The sequence below is a fragment of the Pseudopipra pipra genome, chromosome 22 (assembly GCF_036250125.1).
Source record: "Pseudopipra pipra isolate bDixPip1 chromosome 22, bDixPip1.hap1, whole genome shotgun sequence".
Taxonomy (NCBI): domain Eukaryota; kingdom Metazoa; phylum Chordata; class Aves; order Passeriformes; family Pipridae; genus Pseudopipra; species Pseudopipra pipra.
The window spans coordinates 2,080,338-2,090,911 of record NC_087570.1 but is presented as its reverse complement, the minus strand read 5'-3'; the positions used below and the strand labels follow the sequence as shown (position 1 = coordinate 2,090,911).

At 49.4% G+C, this 10,574-nt stretch overlaps 1 long non-coding RNA gene across 3 annotated transcripts; it reads left to right on the top strand.

The window, feature by feature from the left end:
• The first annotated feature begins 536 nt into the window (after window positions 1-536).
• On the top strand, window positions 537-9,891 carry LOC135401827 (uncharacterized). 3 transcript variants are annotated; one of them, XR_010424928.1, is made up of 3 exons: window positions 537-806; window positions 8,479-8,583; window positions 9,701-9,891. It is a non-coding gene; the product is annotated as an uncharacterized LOC135401827 (long non-coding RNA). The 3 variants fall into 3 exon arrangements; XR_010424929.1 differs by having other exon boundaries at window positions 537-934; XR_010424927.1 differs by having other exon boundaries at window positions 537-8,583.
• The last annotated feature ends 683 nt before the right edge of the window (window positions 9,892-10,574 follow it).

Sequence of the window (10,574 nt, the reverse complement as noted above, 5' to 3'; positions counted from 1 at the left end):
TAAACCATCTGATTAAATTTGCCCAACAGCCCCTTTCCTCCGCAAATTCGCAGATCCCTCTGGAAGATGCGATGCGAGTCTCGCCTTCCCTCCTTCCCGGCGCTCAGAGCAGCGGGAGAGGCTCCAGCCGCGCTCTATTCCCGGTTGTCCATCGGGGAGCGCCGCAGCTCCCGGCCGGGGTCCGAGCGGAGCGGCCGCGGGAGCATCCTCGGGATGCGGGGACCGGGGGGGCTGCGGGGCGAGGGCAGCCGGCGGAGGGGAGAGAACAGGAGCAGGAGAAGCAGGAGGAGCGGCGGGAGGAGGAGGAAAACTTTTGCTTCCCATGTGCTGCAGCGGCCGGGGGGGCGGGAAGGGGGTACCGCCGCCTTTGGCTCTTCCCACCTCCCCCGCTGGAGCAGCGGCCGGAAAAAATAACCCGGCGGGAGGAGAAGCCCTTGGGCCCCCTCCCCGCGGCTCCCGGGAGGAAGCGGCGGCACCGGGAGCCGGGAGCAGGGCCAGGAAAGCGGCGGCGGTGGCATCCGGGCTGCGGCGGCGGCGAGTCCGCCCTCCCAGGCGGGAGGGGCCGGGGGGGGCCGGGGGTACCTCAGCGCCCCGAGCCCCTGGGGACACCCGGGGACACCCGTGGGGGACCCGCAGCCCCTGCCCGGGTGGTGCAGGGGGGTCCCACCCGCCTTCCTGCGCGGAGGAAGCGACATCGCCGCCCCCAGCCCAGCCTTGAGCCCCCGACCTCCCCCACGGGCGTGTATTCCCCTCCCTGATCCAAAGGAGCGGCCACACCCACTGCCGGCACCTGTTGGGAACGGGAGGTGGGTGAGGGACACGGGAGGGCATCCTCACGTGAGTACTTTAAGACCCGCAGGGTTTTAAGAGCTGCGGTTTCTTCTCGCTAAAATACGAGCTGATAAAGGCATGAGAACAGCACAAGGAGAAGGGGGTGAGTGGCTTTTTCTTACAGTCACAGAATGCTTTGAGTCGGAAGGGACCTTAAAACTCACCCTGTTCTACCCCCTGGGACACCTTCAACTATCCCAGGTTGCTCCAAGCCCCAACCAGCCCGGCCTTGGACACTTCCAGGGATGGGGATTCCAAGGTCAGCATTGAATTTTGGGGAGCAGAATGCCAATCTAAGCGCAGGGCTCCTGCCAGTGAGATTCCTCCTGCAGGAGATTCCTCCAAGACAAAAGGTGCCAGCACAGGAAGCTCAAGCTGCCCAGGGAGTGCCAAGGGTGGCACATAAACTGCACTTGGGAGACAGGTCAGGGCTTTCTTTCCTGGGTGGAAGGGCAGTTGTTTGCTTGCAGGAGCGCTGTGCTGGAGTTAGGAGGTTCCACCCAGGAAAGAAAGCCTCATGTGCAGTTGTTGGGCCACTCTTGGCACTCCATGGATAGGCTTTTTGTGCTGGCATCTTCTACCTGGGAGGAACCTTTGTGTTCCTGGCAGCTGAGCCTCTCCCAAGCACCTGCCTTTAAAGTGGGCTGTTCTCTCCTGGCAGAACCCAACCTGCTTTATCAAGGTCTGTGATGCACAAGGTGACCAGATGGTCCCTAAAGGTCCCTTCCAATCCAAACCATTCCATGATTCTGCACTTCATGGCACAGGCAAAGCCTTGCCCATGCTCTGAGCTCAGGTCTATTTAAGACCCCTGTGTTTATGATGCACCAACAGTCTGACTGTTAGGTTGGCTCACCTCTTAGCTCACAAGGATTTTTCCCCTGGAATCCTGCCAAGTTCCATATTTCGGGCATCTGGGGAATAAGCAACAATCAACAATTCTTCATCAGCAATTCCCCTCTAAGAATCACGTGTGGTTTTATAAATGGCAATCAAATGAGCTTTACAGCACTGCAGGGAATCAGCTGAGTGGCATTTCTGGCACCTTAATGTGTCGATGGGAAACCTGAGGCACAGCAATTCCTGTAAGGTTATGATTTAACTGAAGTAACTTTTTTATGGTGGAGGTTTTTCCCCCCAAAGCCTTTGAGGTGTCTGCCAGACTCTGGGTGAGACTCAGCCTGCTGGAAATGGGATGATCTGGATGGTGGTCCTGGCTCTGGGTACAGCTCCCAGAAAACATTACAGACTTTCCTTAATGAATTGACTGATTATTTCAGGGTTACTGCTTAACCCTTTCTTTCAGAACAGCGCTGATGGGATGTTCCATGCGGATTTTGTCTCCCATGGATCACCTCCATGTAGGACCAGGGATAACCTGATTCACATCTCTCAGTTCCAGACACTCCACCTACCCTGTATCTGCCAGCCTTCCTGTCCCACTGTGTCTTTACACAAAAGTCCTGGGGGGGTTGTTGGATGCTCCAGCATCTCTTCAGGCTTTTTGTCAGGAGCTGGAATGTCTTTTGTCTGCATCCTGAGGACTGAGCAGGCAGCCCATGGCATGAGGGCTTTGAGTCTCAGTTTTGCCTCTATTCAGCACATTCTTCTTCTTCTTTTTTGTTTTTTTCTCCTGCTCTCATTAATTAGTTCCTGATGTGCTGGTTCCTGCCTGAGAAACACTGGGAATTTCTGAGGCTTTGACAGAGAGGAGTCTGGAAAAGGTTAAAATCCTGAATTAGGGAATGTTTATGTGAGAAAGATTTGATTGACAGAATTTCTGGGATCAAGCACTTTACTCTTCTACACTGCAATAAAGGCAGTTATAGACTTAATTCTGTCTTTCTGCAGCAGATCTAGGGCCAGATGAATTGCACAGCCACGGTTAGAGCCAAAGGCTTTGCTTCTTGTTCGTGCTTTGCCAGCATTTGTGTGATTCAGAGGATTCTTCCTTGTGCAGAGTACAACAACATCCCACATCCCCACAGGTCTACTGCCACCAGGCACGAGCATTTTTTAGGAAGATACAGAGGAGGGAGAACCCTGAGCTAAACAAATGGGCCATAGGTGAGAGAGCTCCCTTCAAATCCAACTCGAAATGCTTTGTGCCTCGGGAGATTATCTGATCATCTCCTTTTGCTCCCTCTAATCCAGTGGGTGATCACATCTGATGACAGCTTTAAAATAATAATCTGAGCAGAACAAGCAATTCCCATGGGAAAGCTCTGACTGTACGTGCTTGTAAAGAAAAATGCCACTCTTTCCCCTTGTAGAACAAACCATGAGTATTAACCATCTGTGCAAGTATTGCAGTCCTGGAGAGCTCCATCCTTTTAATGGGAGCTTTGGATTTCATAGCAGGCATTTAATCAGCTGGGGGAGTGTTTTCAGCCAGGTTATGTAAATGCTGTCAAGAAACCATGTGTCTGGAAAAGATGGATGTAAGGAATGTGCTAGCAGGAGGCAGAAGGGAGGTTGGATTGTTTCGGGGTTGCGGTTTCACAGCAGTGTTTTATAAACCTGCTGATCCAATTGGCAACATCCACAACCCTTGGAAATAGGCTGAACAGGGCATTGTCACCCTACAGACTTGATGGGGCTTGGATGTGCATTCCAGGGAGATCCACTGTGGGAATCCAGTGCATAAATGTGGGAGGGAACAGGCTGAGCAGGAGAGGGGTTTGAGGCAGGAGTCCAGAGAATGAGAAATGGCAGGCACAAATGTTTGAAAGATAAAGTGTTCTCAAGTGGGCATCTGTATGTGCATGAATTTAGAGCACTAGAAGAACCTGCCAGCGCTCCTGGAGGTGCCTGCCCTTTGCCCACACAGAAATTCCCAAAGAATTTCTTACAGGGGCAAAAATGCCCCAAATTAAACCATTCCTATGGACAGATCTCATCCCTGTGTCTCCGAGGTTAAGGGGTGGGAAAGCTGAACAATTCCTTCCTTCCCATAATGAGGAGAGACAGCTTCTAATTAGGATTCATTAGAGCTGCCCCAGGGAGCCGATGGGACCATTTTTCAGGATTCCTTGTTGGAATTATTTTTCGTCTCACTCTCTCCCTGTTGGCTCAGAGCTCTCCATTCTCTTCCCCAGGGCCTAAGGATGTGCTTTGAGTCATCTCAGTGCTCTGCCTAGAAGTGGGGCTATGGGATCTTGAGAACCCTTGGTGCTCTCACAGCCCTGGCAGACCTCGGGGACAAGCACTGAGCAAACTGTGGGCATGGCCACGACACAGGAGAATGGGAACAAGGGAGCAAAATGAGCATAAACCTTGTCTTTTTGACAAGGTTCTAGGGTCAAACGCATCATCTAGAAGAGTACTAGAAACTGGAGGGCAAGGGGAATTATGTTACATCCACAATTAGCAGAAGAGGTCTGGTAATTTTGGCGTGTTACTTGGTACTTGCCTTGAAACATCAGCTCCCAGAGTCAAAGTATTATGAGAGAAACTCATTATTCTTTCAAAAACCAATCTTCATTCCAAGAACTTACAGTGCAGAAAACCTCCACCATGTGAGCTATTGCACCTTAATTCCTTTGGAAAAAGAAAGCATCTTTCCCTTTTAATTCCACCTCATCTTTCACACTTTGGACTGGAAATCTTCCTGTGGAGGATATTTTGCCTTGAGTCCTGAACCGGTCTGTGGTTTGGGTTAGTTTTAATCCAAAGCAATGAGAATTGGATTCAAAGGGACAAAAACAAACGAGAAGGACCAAAGAACATATTCTGCATGGAAAAGGCACCACAGCAGAGCAACAACCCTGTGACTCCACTGCCTGTTTGCTTTCAGTGTCACTCACGGAGCCATTTAAAGTGAAGCCAATGCCCTTTAAATATGTGCAAAGCCTTTACTGCCTTTCCAAGGAACAGACATTTTTATTAGAGCCAGGGAACATTCCAGCTTCCAAAGGTAATAAAAATGCAGTGTGCCAGAAGACAATAGCAAACTAGTAAGGGGGGGTTTTGCCTCGTTGAACTGAAGGGCCCTGAAGGATTCTGACTCCATGCTCTGCTCAGCCCCGAAGCATCAGGCAGCCAAGTCCAGGGTGGTAGAGGCTCCTCTTCTTCCACTGGATCCTTTTGTCTCCATGTCAGGTTAAAGGCAGAGGTGCCAGGAGAAGTCTTTGCACGTGGTTAACATGGATAAAGCCTCAATTGTCCATTCCAGAGAAGCATTAGTGGGAAAAGGTGGTTGCACTGGAGGGGAGCCAGTGAGGCAGTGGGTGAAGCCCTGCCCACGGCAGAAGAGCTTGGCAGGGCTAATCACAGCCTGCTGGGCTCACCCACAGATATGAGCCTTCCTCATATCCAAGGGTGAAGGAATTTATCTCCAGGAGCTCAGTTTCCTTCTCTTCCTCGTGGGCTCTGTTCTGCCTGGAGAGAAATTGTGCCACAGAGAGACAACTGGCACTCACACTGAAGTTTTTCTTCCTGCGTGACCACTGAGCTTTGTGAAGTCCAGTGTTACTATTCAATGAAAAACATCTGCTCAAACTCCCCGTGTTCAACTCACCTGCTGTAACACGGGCTGGGGAAGGACTCCAGACATGAGTATGACCAAGACAGCACATCATTCTGCAATTCTTTCCAGCACCTCTGTGTTGCTGGGCTTTATTTCTACCTTTTCATGAAGTAACCCAGCAAGGCACTACTCTACACGCCACAAAACATTGCTCCCTGCATTTATCTTGCAATATATATTCCAGGAAGTCTGCATCAGCCACAGGATTCTGGATCATCCAATACTTTCTCTCACCTGTGCCTGGAAGTACAGACATTTTTTCCTTGCTGTGGGTGATTTGTCACTGTGTTCTTGCGGGGGAATTGCTGGGAAAAGCAGAGAACCTTTTAACTGTATTCCCATGTGAGTGGTTGGCTCGGCCAAGGCCGAGCAGGGAGAACACTTCTCAGAGAAAGAGGTGATGGTGGGAGGAGAAACCCTCAGCATGGAGCTGACACAGAACACTCAGCAGCGGATCTGCGTGTTCTGCTTCCTCCTCCAGGATTTTCTGCTCTGCCATGTGGCATCCTGGGGTGACACAGGGATGTGAATTCCTCATGATCTCACTCCAGTGTTTTTCTGGGGGAAGCTTCGTGCCTGCACAAGCGTTCCCTTGGAATGAGCCAGCCTCCTCAGTTGGACACAGGGCTGCTTTGTTTCACCTCGGGTTTGGTTTTGTGCTATTCAGATAAGTGCGTGATACATCGAGCTGGAAAGATCATTTATGAGCAACTTCAGCTGCCATCCCTGCTTGTGAGGTGTCAGCCAGGGGGATTTCAGGCTGGTTTTTAACACCCCCATAAGCCAAGAGCTGAAGTCATCTCTGCTTTGTCACTGTGTGTTAATTGTAGCCATCGACAGATTTATGGTGAGATTTTATGTACTGCTTAATCATTGCTGGTTTTAAATAGAATAGACTTTCCTGAATCATGTACTTGGTTCTGCAGATTTCATTCAGCATTTTTTCTGCACACAGATAAGGGGAACACAGCCTAAATGTATTTACCACAGAGATGTTGAGTCTGAGGTCTGCAAACATCTGTTTTGCAGAACAAGAGGATCTCATCTACCACTCAGGCTATCTGGGAATCCTCCTAAGGTCTTCAGGAGCCTCCTTCCAGGTGTACACCTACCTCCATGGCAGGGAAGGGACATGTTTAATAGTAAGACTTCAACAGAGAGAACATGGAGCTATAAAAATGGAAATCAGCTCCTGTTCTATAGCAATAGCAACCTGTCAGAAATTCTCTCCGTGGCCAACAATCAAGTTGACAACAAGCTAATTACAGAGGGGCCTCTGAATACAAGAAGTTGTTACCTGCCTGTATTTCCAGCTCTGCATGTCTGATCAGCCCAGAAGTGTTTGAGCACATTGTTCATTTGCCCCCCTGCACACACACCAGAGGCTGTATTTGGAGCTAAAATCTGCAGAAGTGCCTGTGACTCTCAGATCCTGTGGCTGGAGGCACAGGCAGCCAATTTGGCTTGCAGGCCCTCAGCTCCTGCACAAAAATGCACGTCCTGGCCAGCACTGCCTGCAAAGTCAACCTCAAGGAGCACAAACTCTGCTTCTTACATAACACCAAATAATGAACCTTGTGCAAAGGGACTCGCCCAGCCCTCTTCATGTCATTTAGACAGGAAAAAAGCCCCTCTAGGGCAAAGTAATTCAAGCCCCTCTTCTCCAGATGATGAGCTGATGGTTAGTGCTCTGCCTGTTAGGTTCAGTCCTTCAGTGCACTGACAAACACCCCGAGGAACCAGGCACAGGACAATTCTGCTGATATTCCAGTTTTTTTTCCAGGAGACACTGCCAGTTACTCCCCTCTTTCTCTGCTCTTTTTTTATTTACCATTGGCATGTCCTCCCTACCTCCAGTTCAGCACAAAGGGACACTGCAGTGTCTCACCTTCCCCGCTGCAGTTTCCTCCCACCAGATTTCACATCTGGGGTGTGGATAGAAAAGAGTGAGGTGAGCCCTTGGAATCTCCTTCCCTAGGCACCACAGGGACAGTCAGGAACGGGGACTGGGCTCTGGGAGGGGAATGAGGGGATGACCAGCATTGCAATGTCTCCTTCCCCAACAGTCCTGCAGCAAAGATGGGATGTCCCTTCTGAGACCCTCCCAGAGCACCAGGATTTCATGGTCCAGGTTTTTCAGCTGCTGCAGGAGCTGCTGTTTGCAGAGATCTCCAACCCTGGCTGTGCAAGGGGCTTGGGGTTCACTGAGGACTGGAAGGGTGGGGCTGTGGGGGGCGGGTTTACTTTCAAAAATGAACTCGGTTTTAAGACAGGACCTGGCAACATTTACAGCACAAGCACTACTCATAAAATGGGGTTGTGTGCACGGTGCAGCCAGGGAGGCACACGGACCTAATTCCCCTTGGTGCAGGGAGGAACGAAGCCAAACATTCATTACAGAACTTGACCTCAGGTACATGAGTAAGTTGCTTGAAACACTGCAGGAGCAGGGGGGAAAAAGGAGGATTAGTTTCCTTGTCTACTCTGGGGCTGGGACCAGGTTCAGCTCTGGTGTAATCCCACTGATTTTAGTGCAGTCACACTTGGGATCACTTTGGGATTTTGAAGGATACTGCACTCACAGGCTTCCCCAAGCATTAGCATTCCGAGGTGGTAGAAATTCATCCCATAATACAGTGCTGAGAATTTTAAAATAATAAAGAAGCCAAGATGCCTGCTGCCACCACTGCCAGCTAATTATAGCAGCACGGACAGGCTTCCCTTGCAGAATTCCATATGCTGTACTCCTGAGGCACAATAAATACACCATATTAAAGAGGGGCAGGCTGAGAAGGCATTTCTGATTTTAAAATCCTTTAACCATGGAGTTAGAAACAAATGAAGTCATTGAATGGAAATTTGCTATTACTTTTTTTATATATATAGTTTTTTTCTGAAGCCTCTAAATGTGCTTCAGTGGAAGTGGGCAGAGGGCAGGGGGAGAACTTGATATTTAGCAATTTATTAGGAGTTTCCTTACTAGATTTCTGCACTCAACCCTGGGCTTTAGGCACAGCCATCCCAGAATTCAGCCAATCTTCCACCTGGCACTACCTGGACAAGCAGCAAAGGCCAGAAGTCTGGAGGAAACAGATTGATCCAGTTTTCCTGTTTTTCAGTGATGCTGAGCATTGGATGGATCCTGTCTTAGATATTGTCTGGAGCAGCCATGGTGGGAAGAGGGGACTCCAAATGCACTGCAAACAGCAGAACTGCTGGCACAGGTGATTATCTCACACAGGGAGGTTCTCTGTCATCCCCACCTGCTACAACTGCTCTTAATTATTCTTCTTGGTACATTTTCCAGTTGTTTTACAGTGCTAAAAACTGTTGGAAACAAATAAAGAGGAATTTCCCTTGGGTCTGGATTCTATTAAGCCCTGGTTCCATTTGCTTCAGAGGAGAGACCTAAATCTGAATTTAGGTCTGAATTGCTGAATTCAGTCTGAACTGAATTTCCTCAAAATTAATTCCCAAAGCTGGGCACTGGATGTAGGTCACTCTCCTTTGTTCTGAGACTCAGCTGAGCTATAAATACCACTCATTTTTTGCTAAAAAGTGGAAGCACACACATCCCTGCTGTTCTATCCAGGTCAGTGCCTCTGAAGGCAGTGCCACAAGGTGTAACTGTGTAACATCCGCGCGGGATCCAGGGAAAGCTGCTGCTTCCAGGTTCTGCTTTCAAGGAGAGAATTCTCTGGACCAGTTTTTCCACATAAAAATTCCTGTATTAAGCACGCAAAACAGCACTGCAGGATGCAGTTCTTGGGGAAAGTGTCCTTCTATACATGACCCAAAGACACATTTTGGACAACATGGGGTTTTTTTTCCATGTACAGTTCACCTTCAAAGGACATCACTCTGTTCATGCTGCTGGTGTTGCCATCACACAGGGGCCAACCTTGGCGGCCCAAGTTCTCCATGTGCCATGTCAGGAAGCTGCAAAATGTCAAGGAGGCTTCCTTTGGGGAAAAAAAAGGCAGGTTAACAGGGCTAAATCCTCATGGCCTGGCTGACCCTGGAGTGGGCGATAGAAGGTGCTTAACAAGAAGCCTAAGAAATAGCCGGTGGATATTTCTGTGTAACAGCGGCATCCAGTGGGCAAAGGAGGATTCCTGGTAATGCCTTTGAAAAACCAGGATAGGGCCACGTAAGAGCAGAGGTTTCTCTCCCATATCCAGGGCTGTGCAACTCCAGCCCGTTGCAGCAAAACATCACAATGTCCGAGTTTTCCCTCACACCCAACCTGAGTTTTCATTGCTGCATTTTAATTTTGGGCTGCTGATGCCTGAGAAAGTGCCTTCACAAACAGTCTAACACATTTTTTTTTTTTTTTTAAAGAGAGATTAGCTGGACAAAAAAAACCAAAAGAAACAACCTGACACGACTCAGAGCCTGGAGTGTGCAAGTTCATGTTTACAACAGGGGCCAACAGAAGGAAGGCCTAAGTTATCTCTGTATTTATTGAGTGGGCCCAAAAGCAGGTGCTCCAGATGTGAATGGATCTTGTCAGACAACTGATGTTGGCTGCACTCACCTGTCTCCAATGTCTTGCTATATTTACACTAACATAAATCCACCTGGACAGAAGCAAGCTGAGGGAGGGAGCACCAGTGCATGCTCAGATCCACTTATCACCTTCCCAAATCCTTCCCAGTGCTCAGTCTTCACCTCCTGGCCAAAGGGTGGCCTAAAATGCAGTTGTGGTCAGGGCCAAGGCAGATCAGTTCATCATTTCACATGTTCACAGTCAGCCCAACGTGTGTTTAACTGGCCTGGCCAACATTGCTTTTACGCAACACAGAGGACGAGGGACACCGAGTCCTCCTGCTTGGCTTTATCAAATGGCAGTGACAAGCTTGGTTTTGGACAGGTCCTTTGTACCCTGCAGGCATCAAACTTACAGGAACAGCTACTGTGCTGTGGCACTGTCTCAGAAATTTGCCCTCTTCACTCTCCATAAGCTCCAGGCAACGCTGCTGCCTGATGTCTCTGTTTCCTCTGAGTTTTAGGGCTCTGGTAGTGTTCCTGATGGGCAGGATGGGATGGCATATGTGATTTTTCTTTATGACCTTGCTGCCATATTCCTGTTGTGATTGCAGGGTGTTACACTGGCAAGGTCTTACCTTACTTAGCCAGCATGTTTTCAAGGTGTCTCTGACCTCAGCAGGGGTACAGTCAGTTGACTCCTGTCCCAGACAGGAGAGGTTTACAT